This window comes from Gorilla gorilla, chromosome Y, assembly GCF_029281585.2.
Source record: "Gorilla gorilla gorilla isolate KB3781 chromosome Y, NHGRI_mGorGor1-v2.1_pri, whole genome shotgun sequence".
Classification (NCBI taxonomy): Eukaryota; Metazoa; Chordata; class Mammalia; order Primates; family Hominidae; genus Gorilla; species Gorilla gorilla.
Genome location: NC_073248.2, coordinates 32,505,058 through 32,530,331, shown reverse-complemented (window position 1 = coordinate 32,530,331; position 25,274 = coordinate 32,505,058).

Sequence of the window (25,274 nt, the reverse complement as noted above, 5' to 3'; positions counted from 1 at the left end):
AAATGGAATGGAATGGAATGCAAAGGAATCAAATGCTATGGAATGGAATGGACTCGAATGGAATGGAATGAAGTCAAATGGAATACAGTGGAATTTAATGGGATGGAGTCTATTGGATCCGAATAGAATAGACTTGAATGGAATAGAATGGAAAATACTCGAATGCAAAGGAATGCAATGGAATGGACTAAAATGGAATGGAGTGGAATTGACTAAAAATGAAATGGAATGGAGTTGAATGGACTCGTACTGATTGGGAAGGAATACAGTGGACTGGACTCGAATGGAATGCAATGGAATGGACTCGAATGGAATTGAATGGAATGGAACAGAATGGAATTCAGTGGGGTGGAATGGAATGGAATGGAAAGGAATGGACTCGAATGGAACGGAATGGACTCGAAGGTAATGGAAAGGAATGGAATTGACTTGCCTAAAATAGAATAGAGTGGAAAAGAATGGAATGGAATAGAACGGACTGGAATATATTGAGTTTGGAATGGAATGGAATGGAATGGAATGGAATGGAATGGAATGGAATGGAATGGAATGGAATGGACTCAAATGGAATAGCAGGGATTGCAATGGACTCAAGTGCAATGGAATGGAATGGACTCCAATGCAATGGAAAGGACTGGAATGGAATGGATTTGAATGGATTCGTATGGAAAGGTATGGCATTGAATGGACTCGAATGGAAGAGAATGTAACGGAATGGAATGGAAAGGAGTGGAATGGAATGGAGTGGAATGGAATGCAATGGAATGGAATGGAATGCATTGGAATTGAATGGAGTGGAATGGTATGGAATGGAATTGAACGGAATGGAATTTACACGAACGGGATGGAATGGAATGGAACTTACTCGAATGGAACGGAATGGAATGGACCTAAATGGAATAGCATGGAATGGAATGGACTGGAATGCAATAGTATGGAATGGACTCGAATGAAAAGGATTGGAATCAAATGGAGTGAAGTCGAATGGACTCGAATGGAATGCAATGGAATGGTACCGAATGGAATGTACTCGAATGAAATGGAACGGAATAGTACGGAAAGGACAGGAAAGGAAAGGAATGGATTGGAATGGAATGGAATTGAATGGAATGGACACGAATTGTATGAAACGGAATTTAAGGGAATCGAAAAGAATGGAATGGAACGGCATGGACTCGAAAGAAGTGGAATGGAATGGAAAGGACTCGACTGGAATGGAATGGAATAGAATGGCGTGGAATAGGATGGAATATATTGGAATGGACTCGAATGAAATGGAATGTAATGAAACCGAAAAGAATGGAATGGAATGGATTGGAATGGACCCGAATGGAAGAGAATGGAATTGAATGCAATGGAATCGAAGGGATGGAATCTATTGTAACAGACTCGAATGGAATGGAGAGGAATGGAACCGAATGGAATGGAATGGAATTGTCTCAAGTGGAATGGAATGGAATGTAATGGACACGAATGGAATGGAAAGGAATGGACCCGAACGCAATAGAAAGGAATGGATTGGAAAGGAATGAAATGGAATGGAATGGTATGGTTTGGAATGGAATGGATTTGAAAGGAAAAGAATGAATGGAATGCAATGGATTCGAAAATATTGGAATGGAATGGGCACAAATGGAATGGAATGGAATAGACATGAATACAATGGAATGGAATGAAGTGAACTCGAATGGATTACAATGGAATTTAACAGAATGGAATCTATTGGAATGGAACGGAATGGACTTTAATGGAATAGAATTGAATGGACTCGAATGGAATGGAATGCAATGGAATTTACTCAAATGGAATGGAATGGAATTTACTCAAATGGAATGGAATGGAATTGAATGGACTTGAAAGGATTAGGATGGAATAAAGTGCAAAGGACTCGAATGGAATGGAATGGAATCGAATCAAATGCAATGCAATGCAATGCAATGGACTCAAATGGAATAGAATGGAATTGATTCGAATGGAATTGAATGGAATGGATCCGAATGGAATGGACTCGAATGGAATGGACTCGAATGGAATGGAAGAGAATAGACTCGAATGGAATGGAATGGAAAAGAATATAATGGAATAGAATGTACTGGAATGTAATGAGTTCAGAATGGACTGGACTGGAACGGAATGGAGTGGAATGGAACGGAATGGAAGGGACTCAAATGGAATATCATGTAATGGAATGGACACAAAGGCAATGGAATGGAATGGACTCGAAAGGAATGGAATGTACTCAATTGGAATGGATTTGAATGGACTTCTTTGGAATTGTATGACATTGAATGGACTCGAATGGAATAGAATGGAATGGAATGGAATGAACCCAAAAGAATGGAATGTAATGGAATGAAATATGTGCTGGAATGGAATGGAATGGAATGGAATGCAATGAAATGGAATGGAATGGAACGTGGTTTACTCGAATGGGATGGAATTGAATGGAATTTACTCGAATGCAATAGATTGGAGTGGCCTGAAATGTATTAGCATGGAATGGAATGGACTCCAATGCAATGGAATGGAATGGACTCGAATGGAACGGAATGGATGCGAATAGAGTGGAGTCGAATGGAGTCGAATTTAATGCAATGGAATGGCATAGAATGGAATGTACTCGAATGGAATGGAATGAATGGAATGGAACTGAATGGAATGGAACAGAAAGAACGGAACAGACGGAAACGGAAAGGAATGGAATGCAATGGACTTGAATGGAATGGAATGGAATGGAGTGGAATGGAATGGAATGCAATGGACTCAAATGACAAGCGATGGAATGTATTTGAGGGAATTGGAATGGACACTAGTTGAATGGAATGGAATAGAATGGACTCCAATGGAAAGGAATGGAATGGATTCAAAAGGAATGGATTGGAATTGAATGGATTTTAACAGAACAGAATGAAATGGTACGGAATGCACACAAATGGAATGGAATGCAATGGAATGAATTGGACTCAAATGGAATGGACTCGAATGGAATGGAATGGAATGGAAAGGAACGGAATGGAATGGAATCGAATGTACACAACTTTTATTTAACGGAATTGAATGGGCTTGAAAGGAATGGAATGGAATGGAATGAACTCCAATGGAATGGAATGGAATGGACTCGAATAGAATGGAATGGAATGGAAAGGATTCGACTGGAAGGGAATGCAATAGAATGGCTTCAAACGAGATGCAATGGAATGGAATGGCCTTGAATGGAATGGAATGGACACGCATAGAATGGAATGGAATAGAATGGCCTCGAATGGGATGCAAAAGAATGGAATGGACTCGAATGAAATGGAATGTAATGATACTGAAAAGAATGGAATGGAATTGAATGGAATGGACCAGAATGGAATGGAATGGAATTGACTCAAATGGAATGGAATGCATTGGAATGGACTCGAATGGAATGGATATTAATGGACCCGAATGGAATGGAAGGGAATGGTCTCGAGTGGAGTGGAATGGAATGGAATGGACTCGAATGGAATGGAATGGACTCGAATGGAATGGAATGGAATGTACTGAATGGAATGGAATGGAATGGAATGGAATGGAATGGAATGGAATGGAATTATATGGAATGGAATGGTATGGTATGGAATGGAATGGATTTGAATGGAATAGAATGAATGGAATGGAATGGAGTCGAAAGGATTGGAATGGAATGTAATCGAATGGAATGGAATGGACATGAATGGAACGGAATGGAATAGAATGAACTCGAATGGAATACAAAGGAATTTTATGGAATGGACTCTAATGCAATGGAATGGAATTGACTTGAATGGAATAGAAAGGAAGAGACTCAAATGGAATAGAATGCAATGGAAGAATCTGAAGTGGAATGCAAAGGAATTGACTCAAATGGAATGGAATGAAATTGAATACACTCGAAAGGACTGGGAAGGAATACAGTGGAATGGACTCGAATGTAATGGAATAGAATTGACTCGAATGTAACGGAATGCAATGGAATGGACTCAAATGGAATGGAATGGAATTGAACGGAATAGACCCGAATGGAATGGCATGGAATGTAATGGAGTGTAATGTAATGGAAGAGAATGGAAAGGAATGGACTAAAAAGGAAGGGAATGGAATGCAATGCAATCGAAAGGAATGGAATAGAATGGAATGGAAAAGAATGGAATGGAATAGAATGGACAGGAATGTAATGAGTTTTGAATGGACTGGAATGGAATGGTTTGGAATGGAATGGAATGGAATGGAATGGAATGGAATGGAATGGAATGGAATGGAATGGAATGGACTCAAATGGAATAGCGTGGAATGCAATGGACCCAAATGCAATGGAATGGAAAGCACTCGAATAAAATGGAATGGACTCAGATGGAATGGATTTTAATGGACTTATATGGAATGTAATGGCATTGAATGGACTCGATTCGAATACAATGTAACGGAATGGAATGAACACGAACGGAATGGAATGTGACGGAATGAAATGTGATGGAATGGAAATGAACGTAACGGAATGAAATGTGATGGAAAGGAATGGAATGGAATGGAATGGAATGGAACTGAAAGTAATTTGCTCGAATGGGATGAAATGGAATGGAGTTTACTCGAATGGAATGGAACGGAATGAAATGGAATAGCATTGAATGGAATGGAATCGAATGCAATGGAAATGAGTGGAATCGAATGGAATGGAATGGAGTGGAATTGAGTGGAGACGAATGGACTCGAATGGAATGCAATGGAAAGGATCCGAATGGAATGGACTCGAATGTAATGGAACGGAACGGAATGGAATGGAATGGAATGGACTGGAACGGAACGGAACGGAATAGAATGGAATGGAATGGAATGGAATAGAATGGAATGGAAAGGAATGAAATGTAATTATGTGGAATGCAATGGACTCGAATGATTTGGAATGGACTCTAGTTGAATGGAATGGAATACAATGCACTCCAATGGAAAGGAGTGAAATTTATTCGAATGGAATGGAATGGAACTGAATGGATTTGAATCGAACAGAATGTAATGGTATGGAATTTATACGAATGGAATAGAAAGGAATGGAATGAAATGAACTGGAAAGGAATGGAATGGAATGGAATGGTATGGAATGGAATGCAATGTAATGGAATGGAATGTACTTGAATTGTATGGATTGGAATTGAATGGACTTGAAAGGAATGGATTTGAATGGAATGGACTCGAATGGAATGGAATGGAATGGAAAGGACTCGACTGGAACGGAATGGAATAGAATGGTGTCGAAAGATATGGAATGGAATGGAATGGAGTAGACTCGAGTGGAATGGAATGTAATGGAACCGAAAGGAATGGAATGGAATGGAATGGAATAGAACACAATGGACCGGAATGGAATGGAATGGAATGGAATGGAATGGAATGGAATGGAATGGAATGCAATGGAATGCAATGCAATGGAATCGAATGGGATGGAATGTACTGGAATGGATTCAAATGGAATGGATAGGAAGGGACTTGAATGGAATGGATTGGAGTAGTATTGAGTGGAATGGAATGGAAAGTAATGGGCTCGGGTGGAATGGAATGGAGTTGAATAGAATGGAAATGAATGGACCCAAATGGAATGGAATGGAATGGAATGGAATGGTATGGTATGGAATGGAATGGATTTGAATAGAATAGAATGAATGGAATGGAAAGAACTTGAAAGCATTGGAATGGAATGGACTCAATTCAATGGAATGGACATGAATGTCACGGAATGGATTGAAATGAACTCGAATGGAATACCGTGGAATTTATTGGAATGGACTCTAATGGAATGGAATAGGATGAATTCAAATTGAATAGAATGGAAGAGACTCGAATGGAATGGAATGCAATGGAATGGACTCAAATGGAATGGATTGGAATTGACTCAAATGGAATTGAATGGACTCGAAAGGATTGGGATGGAACACAGTGGAATGGACTCGAAAAGAATTTAAGGGGATGGACTCAAATGCAATGGAGTGAAATGGAATGGATTCAAATGGAATGGAATGGAATTGACTCGAATGGAATTGAATGGAATGGACCGGAATGGAATGGAATGGAATGGAATGGAATGGAATGGAATGGAATGGAATGGAATGGACCGGGCCCAATTAGAATGGAATGGAATGGAATGGAAAAGAATGGCATTGACTAGAGTGGACTGTAATGAAAAGAATTTGGAATGGACTGGAATGGAATGGAATGGAAAGGAATTGAATGGACTCAAATGGAATAGCATTGAATGGAACGGACCCAAAAGCAAAGGAATTGAATGGACTCGAATGGAATGGATTTGAATGGACTCGTATGGAATGAAATGGCATTGAATGGACTGGATTGGAATGGAATGTAACGGAATGGAATGAACCCGAATGGAATGGAAGGTAATGGAATGAAATGTGCTGGAATTGAATGGAAAGGAATGGAGTGGAGTGGAGTGGAGTCGAGTAGAGTGCAATGGAATGGAATGGAATGGAATAGAATTTACTCGAAAGGGATGGAAAGGAATGGAATTTAGTCAATTGGAATGGAATATAATCAATTGAAATGGAATAGCATGGAATGGAATGGACTTGAAAGTAATGGAATAGAATGGACTCGAATGGATCAGCATGGACTCGAGTGGAGTGGGGTCGAATAGACTCGGATGGAAGGCAATGTAATGTAAGCGAATGAAATATACTCGAATCGAATGGAATGGACGGAATGGAAAGGAACGGAAAGGAACGGAAAGGAATGGAACGGACATGAATTGAACGGAATGGAATGGAATGGAATGGACTCGAAGGATATACACTGGAATGGACTCAGATGAATTAGAATGGAAGCTATTTGAATGGAATGGAATAGAATGGACTCCAACGTATACGAGTCGAATGGATTCAAATGGAATGGAATAGAATTAAATGGATTTGAATAGAACGGAATGTTGTGGTATTTAATGGACACGAAAAGAATGGAATGTAAAGGAATGAAATGGACTTAAATGGAATGGACTCCAATGGAATGGATTGGAATGGAATGGAATGGAAAGGACTCAAATGAAATGGAATGGTTTGCAATGTATTGCAATGGAATGGAATAGAATGGAATGGTATAGAATGGAATGGACTCGAATGGAATGGAATGCAATGCAATGGAATGGAATGGAATGGAATGGAATGGAATGGACGCGAATGAAATGGAATGAAATAGAATAGATTCAAATGGAATGGAAAGGAATGTATTGGAATGGAACGGAATGGAATACAAAGGACTCAAATGGAATGGAATGGAATGGAAAGAAGTGGCCTGGAATGGAATGCAATGGATCGGAATGGACTCAAATAAAATTGAATGGCCTCGAATGGAATGGAATAGAACGGAATCGACTCGAGATCAATGGAATGGAATGGAATGGACTCGAATGGAATGAAACAGAATGGACTCGAATGGAATTCAATGGACTTGAAAGGAATAGAACGGAATGCAATGGAATGGAATCAAATGGAATGCAATTGAATGGACTCGAATGGAATTGAATGGAGTGGAAACCAATGAAAGGGGTGGAATGGAATGGACTGGAATTGAATGGAAAGAATCGATTAGGCTCATATGGAATGGACTGGAATGGACCGGAATGGAATGGAATGGAATGAACTGAAATGGAATAGCATGGAATGGAATGGACTCAAAGGCAATGGAATGGAATGGACTCGTATGGAATGGAATGGAATAAAATGGAATGGATTTTAATGGACTCGTATGGAATTTAATGGCATTGAATGGACTCGAATGGAATAGAATCCAACGGAATGGAATGAACCCGAATGGAATGGAATGTATTGGATAGAAATGTGCTGGAATGGAATGGAATGGAATGGAATGGAATGGAATGGAATGGAATGGAATGGAATGGAATTTACTTGAATGGAATGGAATGGAAAGGACTGAAATGGAATAGAATGGAATGGAATGGACTCGAATGCAATGGAATGGAAAGGACTAGAATGGAATGGAATGGACTCCAACTGAGTGGAGTCGAATGGACTCAAATGTAATGAAATGGGACGTATCCAAATGGAATGTACTTGAAAGGAATGGAATGGAATGGAATGGAATGGAATGGAATGGAATGGAATGGAATGAAACGGAACGGAACGAAAAGGAACTGAATGGAAAGCACTGGAATGGAATGGAATGGAATGGAATGGAATGGAATGGAATGGAATGGAATGGAATGGAATGGAATGGAACAGATTGGAATTGAATGGAAGGGAATGGATTCAAAAGCAATGCAATGGATTTGAATGGACCCCTATGGAATGGAATGGCATTGAATGGACTCGAATGGAGTAGAATATAATGGAATGGAATGAATCCGAATGGAATGGAAAGTAATTGAATGAAATGTTCTGGAATGGAATGGAAAGGAATGGATTGGAATGGAATGGAAAGGAATGAAATGGAATGGAATAAAATGGAATAACATGGAAAGGAATGGAGTAGAATTCAATGGAGTGGAATCGAACTGAATGAAAAGGAGTGGACTCGAATAGAGTGGAGTCAAAAGGACTCAAATAGAACGCAATGGAATGGAACCGAATGGAATGGAAAGGAAATGGAACACAATGGAACGGAATGGAATGGAATGAAATAGAATGGAATGGAATGGTATCGAATGGAATGGTATCGAATGGTATGTGATGGAATGTACACGGATGAATTGGAATGGACCCTAGTTGAATGGAATGGAATAGAATGGACTCCAATGGACAAGAATGGATTGGATTCGGATGGAATGGGATGGAATGGAAAGGAATGGATTTGAATAGAACGGAATATAATGGTATGGAATGGACATTAATGGAATGGAATGGAATGGAATGGAATGGAATGGAATGGAATGGAATGGAATGGAATAGAATTAAATAGCCTCTAATAGAATGGAATGGAATGGACTCAAATGCAATGGAGTGCGATGGAATTGAATCGAATGGAATGCAAAGGAATTGACTCGAATGGAATTGAATGGAGTGGCCACGAATGAAAGGGGTGCAATGGAGTGGACAGGAATTGAATGGACTCGAACAGAAAGGAATGCAATGGAATGGTATGGACTCGAATGAAATGGAATGGAATGGAATGGAGAAGAGTGTAATAGAATGAAATGAAATGGACTCAAAAGGAATGGAATGGTATTGAATGGAATGGATTGGAATAGAATGGAATGGAATTGAACGGACTTGAATGGAATGAATGGAATAGAAAGGAATGAAATGGAATGGACCCATTGGAATGGAATGGAATGGAATGGAATGGAATGGAATGGAATGGAATGGAATGGAACAGAATGGAACGGAATGGAATGGAATGGATTTGAAAGGAATGGACCTTAAAAGATTGGAAGGGAATTGAATGGAACGAAGTGGAATCAAATGGAATGGAATTGATCAGAATGGAAATGAGAGAAATTGAATGGACTCGAATGGAATGGAATAGAAAAGAATCGACTCGAGTGCAATGGAATGGAATGGAATGGATTGGAATTGAGTGGAATGGACTCAAATTGAACGGAACGGAACAGAACGGAATGGAAGGGAATGGAATGGACTCACATGGAATGGAACAGACTCGAATGGAATAGAATGGAATAGAACAGAATTGAATGGAATGCAATGGAATGGACTCGAATTGGGGGGAATAGAATGGACACGAATGGAATTCCATGGACTCGAAAGGAATGGAATGGAATGCAATGGAATGGAACTGAATGGAATGAAATCGAATTGACTCAAATGGAGTTGAATGGAGTGGCCACGAATGGAAGGGGTGGAATGGAATGGGCAGGAATTGAATGGAAAGGAATGGATTGGGCTCAAATGGAATGCAATGGAATGGAATAGAATGGACTCAAATGGAATGGAATGGAATGGAATGGAATGGAATGTAGTAGAATGGAATGGAATGGAATGGACTCATGTAGAATGGAATGGGCTCGAAAGGAATGGAATGGAATGGACTCATGTAGAATGGAACGAACTTGGAAGGAATAGAATGGAATGGACCCAAATGGATTGCAGAGAATGGAGTTGAATGGAATAAAATGCAAGGGAGAGGAGTGGAATAGAATGAAATGAAATGGACTCAAAAGGAATGGAATGGTATTGAAAGGAATGGAACAGAATGGATTAGAATGGAATGGAATGGATTTGAATAGAACAGAATGTAATGGTATGGAATGGACACGAATGGAATGGAATGGAAAGGAATGGAATGGAATGAAATGGACTCGAAAGGAATGCAACAGAATTGAATGGATAGGACTCGAATGGAATGGAATGGAATAGAATGAAATGAAATATACTCGAATTTTATGGTATGGAATTGACTGGACCCGAAACAAATGGAGTGGAATGGAATAGACTCGAATGGAATGGAATGGAATGAATTCCAAAGGAACAGAGTGGACTCGAATAGAATGGAATGGAATGGAAAGGATTCGACTAGAATGGAATGGATTACAATGGTCTCGAAAGGGACGGAATGGAATGGAATGGACTCATATGGAATGGAACGAAGTGGAATGGAAAGGAATGGATTGGAATGGAATGTAATGGACCCGAATGGAATGGAATGAAAGGGAATGCAGTGGAATCCAAAGGGATGGAATGTATCGAAATGGACTCGAACTGAATGGACAGGAATGGACCCGAATGGAATGGAATGGAATGGTCTCGAGTGGAATGGAATGGAATGGAATGCACTCGAATGGAATGGAATAGACTCGAATGGAATGGAAAGGAATGGACCTGAATGGAATGGAAGGGAATGGAATGGAATGGAATGCTATGGTATGGAATGGAATGGATATGAGTGTTACACAAGGAATGGAATGGAATGGACTCGAAAGGATTTGTAAGGAATGGACTCTAATGGAATGGAATGGACATGAATGGAACAGAAGGGAATGGAATGAACTCGAATGGAATACTTTGGAATTTAATGGAGTGGACCCTAATGGAATGGAATGGAATGGACTTGAACGGAATAGAATGGAAGAGACTTGAATGGAATGGAATGCCATGGAATGGACTCAAATGGAATAGAATGCAATTGACTCAAATGGAATGAAATGGAATTGAATGGACTCGAAAGGATTGGGATGGAATAAATTGCAAAGTACTAGAATGGAATGGAATGGAATGGAATGGACTCGAATACAATGGAATGGTCACAAATATAATGGAAAGGAATTGACTTGAATGGAATTGAATGGAATGGACCCGAAAGGAATGGAATGGAATGGAATGGAATGTATTGGAATGGAATTGAATGGAATGGAATGGAACAGAATGGAAAAGAATGGAATGGAATAGAATGGACTGGAATGTAATGAGTTTGGAATGGGCTGGAAAGGACTGGAATGTAATGGAATGGAAAGGAATGGAATGTACTGAAATGGAAAAGCATGGAATTGAATGGACTCAAAAGCAATGGAAGCAATGGACTTGAAATTAATGGAATGGACTTGAATGGAATGGATTTGAATGGACTCGTATGGAATGGAATGGCATTGAATGGACTTGAATGGAATAGAGTATAACGAAATGTAATGAACCCGAATGGAGTGGAATGTAATGGGATGAAATGTGCTGGAATGGAATGGATAGGAAAGGACTGGAATAGCATGGAATGGAATGGAATGGAAAGGAATTTACTCGAATGGAGTGGAGATGAATGGAGTCGAATCGAATGCAATGGAATGGAAGTGAATGGAATGTACTCGAAAAGGAATGGAATGGAATGGAATGAACAGAAAGGAACGGAATGGAACTGAATTGAATGGACTTGAATGGAATGGAATGGAAAGGAATGGAATGGAAAGTAATGGAATGGACTCGAATGATATGCAATGGAATGGGCTCGAATGAATTGGAATGGAGTCTAGTTGAATGGAATGGAATAGAATGGACTCCAATGGAAAGGAGTAGAATGGATTCGAAAGGAGTGGAATGCAATTGAATGGATTTGAATAGAATGGAACGTAATGGTATGGAATGGACACGAATTGTATGGAATGTAATCGAAAGAAATGGACTCGAATGGAAAGGAATGGAATGGACTCAAATGGAATGGAATGGAAGGTACTCGAATTGTGTGGAATGGAATTGAAAGGACTCGAAAGGAATGGAATGGAATGGAATGGAATGGAATGGAATGGAATGGAATGGAATGGAATGGAATGGAATGAACTCCAATGGAATGGAATGGAAAGGAATTTACTCGAAAGGTAAGGAATGGAATGGAATTTACCCAAATGGAATAGAAAGGAATGTACTGAAATGGAATAGCACATAATAGAATAGACTTGAATACAATGGAATGGATTCGAATTGAACGGAATGAACGCAAATGGAGTGGAGTCGAAAGGACTCGAAAGGAATGCAACGGAATGGAACCGAATGGAATATACTCGAAATGGAATGGAATAGAATGGAATGGAATGGAATGGAAAGGAAGGGAATGGCAGGGAACAAAATGGAACGGAAATGAAAGGAATGGACTTGAGCAGAAAGGAATGCAATGAAATGGAATGGACTAGAATGATATACACTCGAAGGGACTCGAATGAATTGGAATGGACTCTAGTTGATTGGAATGGAGTACAATAGACTCCAGTGGAAAGGAGTGGAATGGATTCGAATGGAATGGAATGGAATGGAATGGACTTGAATATAACGGAATGTAATGGTATGGAATGGACACAAATGGTATGGAATATAATGGAGTGAAATGGACACGAATGGAATGGAATGGAATGGACTCGAATGGAATGGAATGGAATGGAATGGAATGGAATGGAATGGAATGGAATGGAATGGAATGTACTCAAATTGTGTGAAACGGAATTGAATAGAGTCAAAAGGAATGGAATGGAATGGAATGGACTCGAATGGAATGTAATGGAATGAACTCCAATGGAATGGAATGGACTCGAAAAGAATGGAGTGGAATGGAAAGGACTCGACTGGAGTGGAATGGAATAGAATGGCATCAAGTGGGATGGAATGGAATGGAGTCAACTCGAATGTAATGATATCTAAGGGAACCGAAAGGAATGGAATAGAATGGAATGAAACGGAATGGAATGGAATGAACCCGAATGGATTGGAATGGAATGGAATGCAATGGAATCGAAAGGGATGGGATATATTTGAATGAACATGAATGGAATGGATAGGAATGGACCCAAATGGAATGGAATGTAGTGGTCTCGAGTGGAATGAAATGTAATGGACTCAAATGGAATTTAATGGACTAAAAAGGAATGGAAAGGAATGGACGCGAATGAAATGGAATGGAATTGTATGGTATGGAATGCAATGGATTTGAATGGAATAGAATGAATGCAATGGAATGGACTCGAAAGTACTAGAATGGAATGTACTCGAATGGAATGGAATGGACATGAATGGAACAGAATGGAATGGAATGAACTTGAATGAAATACAATGGATTTTAATGTAGTGGACTACAATGGAATGGAATGAAATGGACTTGAAGGGAAAAGAATCGAAGAGACTCGAGTGGAATGGAATGCAATGCAATGGACTGAAATGGAATGGAATGGAATTGACTCAAATGGAATAGAATTGAATTGAATGGACTCGAAAGTATTGGGATGGAATACAGTGGAATGAACTCTAATGGAATGGAATGGAATAGACTCGAATGCAATGGAATGCAATGGAATGAACTCAAATGGAAATGAATGGAATGGACGCGAATGGAACGAAATGGAATGGAATGGAACGGAATGTACACGAATTGAATGGAATGGAATGGAATCGAATGGAATGGAATGTAATAGAACCGAAAGGAATGGAATGGAATGGAATGCAAAGGAATCAAATGGGATGGAACGTATCGGAATGGACTCGGATGGAATGGATAGGAACGGACCCGAATGGAATGAAATGGAATGCTATCGAGTGGAATGGAGTGGAATGTAATTGATTTGAATGCAATAGAATGGACTCAAATGGAATGCAAAGGAATGGATAAGAATGGAATGGAATGGAAAGAAATGGAATGGAATGGAATGGAATGGAATGGAATGGAATGGAATGGAATGGAATGGAGTGGAATAGATTGGTATGGTATGGAAAGGAATGGATTTGAATTGAATAGAATGAATGGAGTGGACACGAAAGGATTGGAATGGAATGGACTCAAATGGAATGGAAAGGACATGAATGGAACGGATTGGAATGGAATGAACTCTAATGGAATACAATGGGATTTAATGGAATGGACACCAATGGAATGGAATGGAATGGACTTGAATGGAGTAGAATGGAACAGAGTCAAATGAAATGGAATGCAATGGAATGAACTCAAATGGAATGGAATGGAATTGACTCAAATGGAATGCAATGGAATAAAATGGATTCGAAAGGATTGGGATGGAATGCAGTGGAATGGACTCGAATTGTATAGAATGGAATGGACTCGAAATTTATAGAATGGAATGGACTCGAATGCAATGGAATTCAATGGTATGGACTCAAATAGAATGGAATGGAATTGACTCGAATGAAATGGAACGGGCTCAAATGGAATGGAATGGAATAAAATAGAAAACAATGGATTGGAATAGAATGGAATGGAATTTAATGAATTTGGAATGGAATGGAACAGAATTGAAGGGAATGGAATGGACTGGAATGTAATGAGTTTGGAATGGACTGGAATGGAATGGAATGGAAAAGAATGGAATGGAATGGAATGGAATGGACTCAAATGGAATAGCAAGGAATGGAATGAACTCAAATGCAATTGAATGGAATGGACTCGAATGGAACGTAATGGACTCGAATGGAATGGATTTGAATGGACTCAAATGGAATGGCATGACATTGAATGGACTAGAATGGAATAGAATGTAACGAAATGGAATGAACCCGAATGGAATGCAATGTAACGGAATGGAATGATCCCGAATGGAATGGAATGCAATGGAAAGAATTGTGATGGAATGGAATGGAATGGAATGGAATGGAATGGAATGGAATGGAATTTACTCGAATGGGATGGAATGGAATGGAATTTACTCGAATGGAATGGAATGAGAAAGACTGATATGGAATAGCAAGGAACGGAATTGATTCGAATGCAATGGAATGGAATGGAATCAACTGGAACAGAATGGACTCGAATGGAGTGGAGTCAAATGGACTCTAATGGAATGCAATGGAATGGAACCGAATGGAATGTACTCGAATTGAATGGAACGGAATGGAAAGGAAAATAACAGAACGGAATGGAATAGAATGGAATGGAATGGACTTGAATGGAATTAAATGGAATGGAATGGACTCAAATGTTATGCAATGGAAAGGACTCGAATGAATTGGAATGGACTGTGGTTGAATGGAGTGGAATGGAATGGACTCCAGTGGAAACGAGGGGAATGGAATGGAATGGAATGGAATGGAATGGAATGGAATGGAATGGAATGGAATGGATTTGAATAGAACGGAATGTAATGGTATGGAATGGACACGAACGGAATGGAATGTAATGGAATGAAATGGATTCGAATGGAATGGAATGGAATGGACACGAATGGAAAGGAATGGGATGGAATGGAATGGAATGGAACGGAAAGGAATGGACTGGGATCAAATGGAATGGAATGGAGTGGAAAAGAATGGAATGGAAAAGAATGGAATGGAATGGAATGAGTTTGGAATGGAGAGGAATGGAATGGAATTGAATGGAATGGACTCAAATAGAATAGCATGGAATGGATGGACTCAAATGCAATGGAATGGGATGGACACGATGGAAACAATGGACTCGAATGGAATGGATTTGAACGGACACCTATGGAATTGAATGGCATTGAATGGACTCGAATGTATTAGAATGTAACAGAATGGAATGAACACGAATGGAATGGAATGGAGTGGAATGGAAAAGAATGGAATGGAATGGAATTGACTCAAATGGAATGGAATGGAATGGGCTCAAATGGTATAGAAGGGAATGGAATGGAAATGAATGGATTGGGAAAGAATGGAATGGAACATAATAAGTGTGGAATGCAATGGGAAAGAATGGGCAGGAATAGAATGGACTGAAATGAAATGAGTTTAGAATGGACTGGAATGGATTGGAACAGAAAGGAAAGGAATGGAATGGAATGGAATGGAATGGAATGGAATGGAATGGAATGGAATGGAATGGAATGGAATGGAATGGAATGGAATGGAATGGACTCAAATGGAATAACAAAGGATGGAATGGACTCAAATGCAATTGAATGGAATGTACTCTAATTCAAAGCAATGGACACGAATTGAATGAATTTGAATGGACTCATATGGAATGGAACGGCACTGAATGGACTAGAATGGAATAGAATGTAATGGATTGCAATGAATCCGAATGGAATGGAATGGAATGGAATGGAATGGAATGGAATGGAATGGAATGGAATGGAATGGAATGGAATGGAATGGAATTTATTCGAATGGGAAGGAATGGAATGGAATTTAGTCAAATGGAATGGAATGGAATGGACCGAAATGGAATAGCATGGAATGGAATCAACTGAAATGCAATGGAATAGAATGGACTCGAATGGAGTGGAGTCGAATGGACTCAAATGGAATGCAATGGAATGGAACCGAATGGAAAGTACTCGAATGGAATGGAAGGGAATGGAAAGGAAACTAATGGAATGGAATGGAATGGAATGGACTTGAAAGGAATGGAATGGAATGGAACGGAATGGAATGAAATGAAATGGTATGAAACAGAATGATATGAAATGGAATGGGCTGGAATTAATTGGAATGGACTCTAGTTGAATGGAATGGAATAGAATGGACACCAATGGAAAGAAGTGGAATGGATTCGAATGGAATGGAATAGAAATGCATGGATTTGCATAGAACTGAATGGATTTGAATAGAACAGAATGTAATGGTATGGAATGCATACGAATGGAATGGAATGAAATAAACTCGAAAGGGATGGAATGGAATGGACTCGAATGGATTGGAATGGAATGGAATGGAATGGAATGCAATGGAATGGAATGGAATCAAATGGAATGGAATGGAAAACAATGGAATGGAAAAGAATAGACAGGAATGTAATGACTTCGGAATAAACTGAAATGGAATGGAATGGAATGGACCCAAATGGATTATCACGGAATGGAATGGAATCAAATGCAATGGATTGGAAAGGACACGAATGGAAAGGAATGGAATGGACTCAAATTCAATGGAATAAAATGGACTCGAATGGAATGGAACGGACTCGAATGGAATGGATTTGAATCAACACATATGGAATGGAATGTCATTGAAGGGACTCGAATGGAATAGAATGTAAGAGAATGGAGTGAACCTGAATGGAATGGAATGTAATGGAATTAAATGAAATGTGCTGGAATGGAAAGGAGTAGAATGGAACGGAATGGATTGGAATTTACTCGAATGGGACATAATTGAATGGATTTACTCGAACGGAATGGAATGGAATGGACTGAAATGGAATAGCATGGAATGGAACGGACTCGAACGCAATGGAATGCGATGGAATCGAACGGAACGGAATGGATTCGAATGGTTTGGAGTTGAATGGACTCGAATGGAATGCAATGGAATGGAACCGAATGGAATGTATATGATTGGAATGGAACGGAATGTAATATAATGGAATGGAACGGATCGGAATGCAATAGACTGGAATGGAATGGAATGGATTGGAATGGAGTGGAATGGAATGGACTCGAATGATATGCAATGGAATGGAATGGAATGGAATGGACTTGAATTATATGCAATGGAATGGACTCGAATGAATTAGAATGGACTCTAGTTGAATGGAATGGAATCGATTGTAATCCAATGGATAGGAGCAGATTGGATTCGAATGGAATGTAATGGACTTGAATGGATTTGAATTGAATGGAATGTAATGTTATGGAATGGACACGAATGGAATGGAATGTAGTGGAATGAAATGGACTCCAAAGGAAAGGAATGGATTGGACTCGAAAGGAATGGAATGGAATGGACTTGAATGGAATGGAATGGAATAGACCCCAGTGGAATTCAAAGAAATGGAAAGGAATGGACTCCAATGGAATGGAATCGAATGGACTCAAATGGAATGGAATGGAATGGACTCAAATGGAATGGAATAGAATGGAATGGAATGGACTGGGCTCAAATGGAATGGAATGGAATAGAAGACTGGAAATTAAAGAGTTTGGAATGGACTGGAATGGAATGGACTGGAATGGAATGGAATGGACTCAAACGGAATAGCATGGAATGGAAAGGAATCAGACGCAATAGAATGGAATGGACTAGAATGTAATTGAATGGACACGAATGGAATGGATTTGAATGGATTCGTATGGAATGGATTGGCATTTAATGGACTGCAATGGAACAGAAGGTAACGAAATGGAATAAACACAAATGGAATCGAATGTAATGGAATGAAATGTGCTGGAATGGAATGGAAAGGATTGGAATGGAAAGGATTTAATTCGACTGGGATGGAATGGAATGGGATTTACTCAAAAGGAATGGAATGGAATGGACTGAAATGGAATAGCATGAAAAGGAATGGACTCGAATGCAAAGGAATGGAATGGAATTGACTCGAATGGAATTGAATGGAATGGACAAGAATGGAATGGAATGGAATGCAATGGAATGGTAAGGAGTAGAATGGAATGGAATGGAATAGAATGGACTCCAATGGAATGGAATGGAATAGAATGGTCTTGAATGGGATGGAATGGAATGGAATGGACTCGAATGGAATGGAATGTAAAGGACCCGAAAGGAAAGGAAAGGAATGGAATGGAATGGAATGGAGTGGAATGGAATGGAATGGACCCAAATGGCATGGATTGCAATGGACTGCAATGGAATCGAATGGGATGGAATGTATTGGAATGGAATCGAATGGAATTGGTAGGAATGGACTCAAATGGAATGGAATGAAATGGTCTCGAGTGGAATTGAATGGAATGTAATGGAATGGAAAGGAATGGACTCGAAAGGTATGGAAAGAATGCACCCACATGGAATAGAATGGAATGGAATAGAATGATATGGTATGGTATGAAATTGATTGGAATGGAATAGAAGGAATGAAATGGAATTGAAACAAAAGGATAGGAATGGAATTGACTCAGATGGGATGGAAAGGAATTGAATGGACTCGAAAGGATTGTGATGGAATACAATGGAATGGACTCGAATGGAATGGACTCGAACGCAGTGGAATGCAGTGGAATGGACTCAAATGGATTGTAATGGAGTTGACAAGAGTGTAACTGAATGGTGTGGACCTGAATAGAATGGAATGGAATAGAATGGAACGGAATGAAATGGAATGGACTCAAATGGAATGGAATGGAATGGACTCGAATGGAATGGAATGGAATGGAGTAGACGGGGCTCAAATGGAATGGAATGCAATGGAATGGAAAAGAATGGAATAGAATAGAATGGACTGGAAAGTAATGAGTTTGGAATGGACTGAACTGGACTGGAATGGAATGGAATGGAATGGAATGGAATGGAATGGAATGGAATGGAATGGAATGGACTCAAATTGAATACCATGGAATGGAATGGACTCAAATGAATAGAATGGAAAGGACTCTAAAGGAATGGAATGGACTCGAATGGACTGGATTTGAATGGACTCATATGGAATGGAATGGTGTTGAATGGACTCAAACGGAATAGAATGTAACGGAATGGAATGAACCCTAATGGAACGGAATGGAATGGAATGAAATGTGCCAGAATGGAATAGAATGGAATGAAATGGAATGCAAGGGAATTTACTCGAATGGGATGGAATGGAATGGAATTTATTGAATGGCATGGAATAGAATGGACTAAGTTGGAATAGCATGGAATCCAATGGACTCGAATGCAATGGAATGGAATGGACCAGAATGGAACGGAATGGACTCCAGTGCAGTGGAGTCTAATGGACTCGAATGCAATGGAATGAAATGGAACCAAAAGAAATGTACTCGAATAGAATGGAACGGAATGGAAGGGAATGGAATAGAACGGAATGGAACGGGACTGAACGGAATGGAAAGTACTTGAATTGAATGGAATGGAATGCACTCGAATGATATACAATGGAATGGACTCGAATGAATTGGAATGAACCCTAGTTGAATAGAATGGAATAGAATGGACTCCAATGGAATGGAATGGAGTGGATTCGAATGGAATGGAATGGATTTGAATACAATGGAATGTAATGGTATGGAATGGACAAGAACTTAATGGAATGTAATGGAATGAAATGGACTCAAATGGAACGGAATGGACTCTAAAGGAATGGAATGGAATGGAATGGAATGGAATGGAATGGAATGGAATGGAATGGAATGGAATGGAATGGAATGGAATGCAATGGAATGGAATGGAATGGAATGGAATGGAATGGAATGCAATGGAATGGAATGGAATGCAACGGAATGGAATGTACTCGAATATTATGGAACGGAATTGAATGGACTCGAAAGAATTGAATGGAATGGAACGGAATGAACTCCAACGGAATGGAAAGGATTCAAATAGAGTGGAATGGAATGGAATGGACTCGACAGGAATGGAATGGAATAGATTGGCCAAGAATGGGATGGAATGGAATGGAATGGATTCAAATGGAATAGAATGTAATGGAACAGAAAAGAATAGAGTGGAATGGAATGGACCTGAATGGAACAGAAAGGAATGGAATGCAGTGGAATCAAATGGGATAGAATGCATTGGAATGGACTTGAATGTAAGGGATAAGAATGGACCCGAATGGAATGTAATGGAAAGGTCTCTAGTGGAATGGAATGGAATGTAATGGATTCGATAGGAATGGAATGCACTCAAATGGAATGGAAAGGAATGGACCCGAATGTAATGAAATGGAGTGGATTGCAATGCAATGGTGTGGTATGGAATGGAATGGATTTGAATGGAATAGAATGAATGGTATGGAATGGAATTGAAAGGATTGGAATGGAATGCACTCGAAAGGAATGGAATGGACATGAATGGAACTGAATGGAATGCAATAAACTCGAATGGAATACAATGGGATTTAATGGAATGGACTATAATGGAATGAAATGGGATGGACTTGAAAGGAATAGATTGGAAAACACTCGAATGGAATCGAATGAAGTGGAGAGGACTCAAATGGAATAGAACGCAATAGACTCAAATGGAATGGAATGGAATGGAATGGACTTGAAAAGTCTGGGATGGAATACAGTGGAATGGACTCGAATAGAATGGAATGGAATGGAATAGAATGGAATGGAATGGAATGGAATAGAATGGTATGGAATGGATTGGAATGGAATGCAAAGGAATGGAGTCGAAAGAAATGTAATGGAATGGAATTGAATGGAATGGAATGTAATGGAATGTACAGGGGTCAAATGGAATGGAATGCAATGGAAAAGAATGGAATGGAATAGAATGGACTGGAATGTAATGAATTTGGAATGGAATGGAATGGAATGGAATGGAATGGAATGGAATGGAACCGACTCAACTGGAATAGCATGCAATGGAATGCAATCAAATGCAATGGAATAGAATGGACTCGAATGGAATGGAATGCACTCGAATGGAATGGTTTGTAATGGAATGAAATGTGCTGGAATGGAATGGAATGGAATGCAATGCAATGGAATGGAATGGAATGGAATGGAATTTACTCGAATGCGATGGAATTGAATGGATGTACAGGAAAGGAATGCAACAGAATGGACAGAAATGTAATAGCATGTAATGGAATGGACTTGAATGCAATGGAATGGAATGGAAACGAAAGAAAAGGAAAGGACTCGAATGGAGTGGAGTCGAATGGACTCGAATGGAATGCAATGGAATGGAACCGAATGGAATGTACGCGAATGGAATGGAAAGGAATGTAATGGAATGGAACGGAATGGAACGGAATGGAACGGAACAGAATGGAACGGAATGGAATGGAATGGAATGGAATGGAATGGAATGGAATGGAATGGAATGGAATGGAATGGAATGGAATGGAATGGAATGGAATGGACTCGAATGGAATGGAATGGAATGGAATAGAATGGAATGGAATGGACGCGAATGGAATGGAATGGAATTGACTGGGCTCAAATGGAATGGAATGGGATGGAATCTTAAAGAATGGCATGGAATAGAATGAACTGGAATGTAATGAGTTTGGAATTGATGCACTGGAATGGAATGGACAGGATTGGAAAGGAATAGAATGGAATGGAATGGAATGGACTCAAATGGAATAGCATGGAATTTAATGGACTGAAATGCAATGGAATGAAACGGACTCGAATGGAAAGCAATGGACTCAAATGGAATGGATTTGAATGGACTCGTAGGGAAAGGGATGGCATTGAATGGAGTCGAATGGAATAGAATGTAAAGGAAGTGAATGAATCTGAATGGACTGGAATGGAATGGAATGGAATGGAATGGAATGGACTCAAACAGAATGAAATGGAATGGTCTCTAATGGAATGGAATGCAATGAAATGGACTAGGCCCAAATGGAATGTAATGTAATGGAATGGAAAAGAATGGAATTGAATAGAATGGACTGGTATGTAATGAGTTTGGAATGGAATGGAATGGACTCAAATGGAATAGCATGGAATGGAATATAATCAAATGTAGTGTAATGGAATGGACTCGAATGGAATGGATTTGAATGGACTCCTATGGAATGGAATGGCATTGAATGGACTAGAATGGAGTAGCATGTAACGGAATGGAATGAACCCGAATCGAAAGGAATATGACGGAATTGAATGAATCCGAATGGAATGGATTGTAACGGAATGAAATGTGATGGAATGAAATGAAATGGAATGGCATGGAATTTACTCATTTGGGATGCAATGAAAAGGAATTTACTAGAATGGAATAGAATGGAATGGACTGAAATGGAATAGCATGGAATGGAATGGACTCTAATGCAATGGAAAGGAATGGACTGGAATGGAATTGAATGCACTCGAATGGAGCGGAGTCGAATGGATTCGAATGGAATGCAATGGAATAGAACGGAATGAAATATACTCGAATGGAATGGCACGGAATGCATTGGAACGGAATGGAACAGAACGGAACGGAACAGAATGGAATAGAATGGACTGGAATGGAATGGAATGGAATGGACTCGAATAGAAAGGAATGGAATGGATTCGAATGGAATGGAAAGCAATGGAAAGGACTGGGCTCAAACGGAAAGGAATGGAATGGAAAATAATGGAATGGAATAGTATGGACTGGAATGTAATGAGTTTGGAATGTACTGGAATGTACTGGGATGGAATGGAGTGGAATGGAATGGACTGAAATGGAATAGCAGGGAATGGAATGGACTCAAATGCAATGGAATTGAATGGACTCCCGTGGAATGTAATGGACTCAAATAGATTTTATTTGAATGGACTCTTATGGAAAGGAATATCAATGAATGGACTCGAATGGAATAGAATGTTACGGAATGGAATGAAATGTTCTGTAATGGAATAGAATGGATTGGAATGGAATGGAGTGGAATGGAATTTACACTAATGGGATTAAATGGAATGTAATTTACTCGAATGGAATGCAATGGAATGAACTTGAATGGAATGGAATGGAATCGAATGGAGTGGAGTAGAATGGACTCGAATGGAATGAAATGGAATGGAAGTCAATGGAATCTACTCGAGTGGAATGGAAAGGAATGGAATGGAACAGAATGGAACGGAACTAAATGGAACGGAATGGAATGGAATGGACTTGAATGGAGTGGAATGAAATGGAATGGAATGGAATGGACTCGAATGATATGCAACGGAATGGACTCGAATGAATTGGGATGGACTCTAGTTGAATGGAACGGAATAGAATGGACTCCAATGGAAAGGAGTGGAACGGATTCGAATGTAACGGAATAGAACTGAATGGAATGGAATAGAACGGAATGTAATGGTATGGAAAGGACACGAATGGAATGGAATATAAAGGAATTAAATGGACTCGAATGTAATGGAATAGCGAGGACTCAAATGGAATGGAATGGATTGGAATGGAATGGAATGGAATGGAATATAATCGAATTGCATGGAACGGAATTGAATGGACTCGAAGGAATGGAATGGAATTGAATGGATTTGAAAGGAATGGAATGGAATGGAACTAAAAAACAGAAAGGAATGGAACTGAATGGACCCGAATGGAATTGAATTGAATGGAATGGAATGCAATGGAATCGAATGGGATGGAATGTATAGGAATGGACTCGAATGGAATGGAAAAGAATGGACACGAATGGAATGGAATGGAAAGGTCTCAAGTGGAATTGAAGGTAATGTAATGGACTTGAATGGAAAGGAATGGACTCGAATGGAATGCAAAGAAATGGGCCCAAATGGAATTGAATGGAATTGTATGGAATGGAATGGAATGGAATGGAATGGTATGGTCTGGAATGGAATGGATTTGACTGGAATAGAATGAATGGAATGGAATTGAGTCAAAAAGATTGGAATGAATAAGAATGGAATGGAATGGAAATGAATGGAACGGAGTTGAATGGTATCAACTCGATTGGATTACAATGGAATATAATGGAATGGACTCTAATGGAATGGAATGGAATTAACTCGAATGGAATTGAATGGAATGGACCCAAATAGAATGGGTTGGAATGGAATGGAATGGAATGGAATGGAATGGAATGGAATGGAATGGAATAGAATGGAATAGAATGGAATGGAATGGACTCGAATGGAATGGAATGGAATGCACGCAAATGGAATGGAATGGAAAGGAAAGGACAGGCTCAAATGGAATGGAATGGAATGGAATGGAAAGTAAAACAATGGAATGGAATAGAATGGACGAGAATGTAATGAGTCTGGAGTGGACTGGAATTGAATGGAATGGAGTGGAATGGACTGGAATGAAATGCACTGAAATGGAATAGCACGGAATTAAATGGACTCAAATGCAATGCAATGGAATGGACTCGAATGGAATGGAATGGAATGGAAAGGACGGGCTCAAAGGGAATGGAATGGAATGGAATGAAAAAGAATTGAATGGAATAGAATGGACTGGAATGTAATGAGATTGGAATGGACTGGAATTGAAGGTAATGGAATGGAATGGAATGGAATTTAATGGACTCAAATAGAGTAG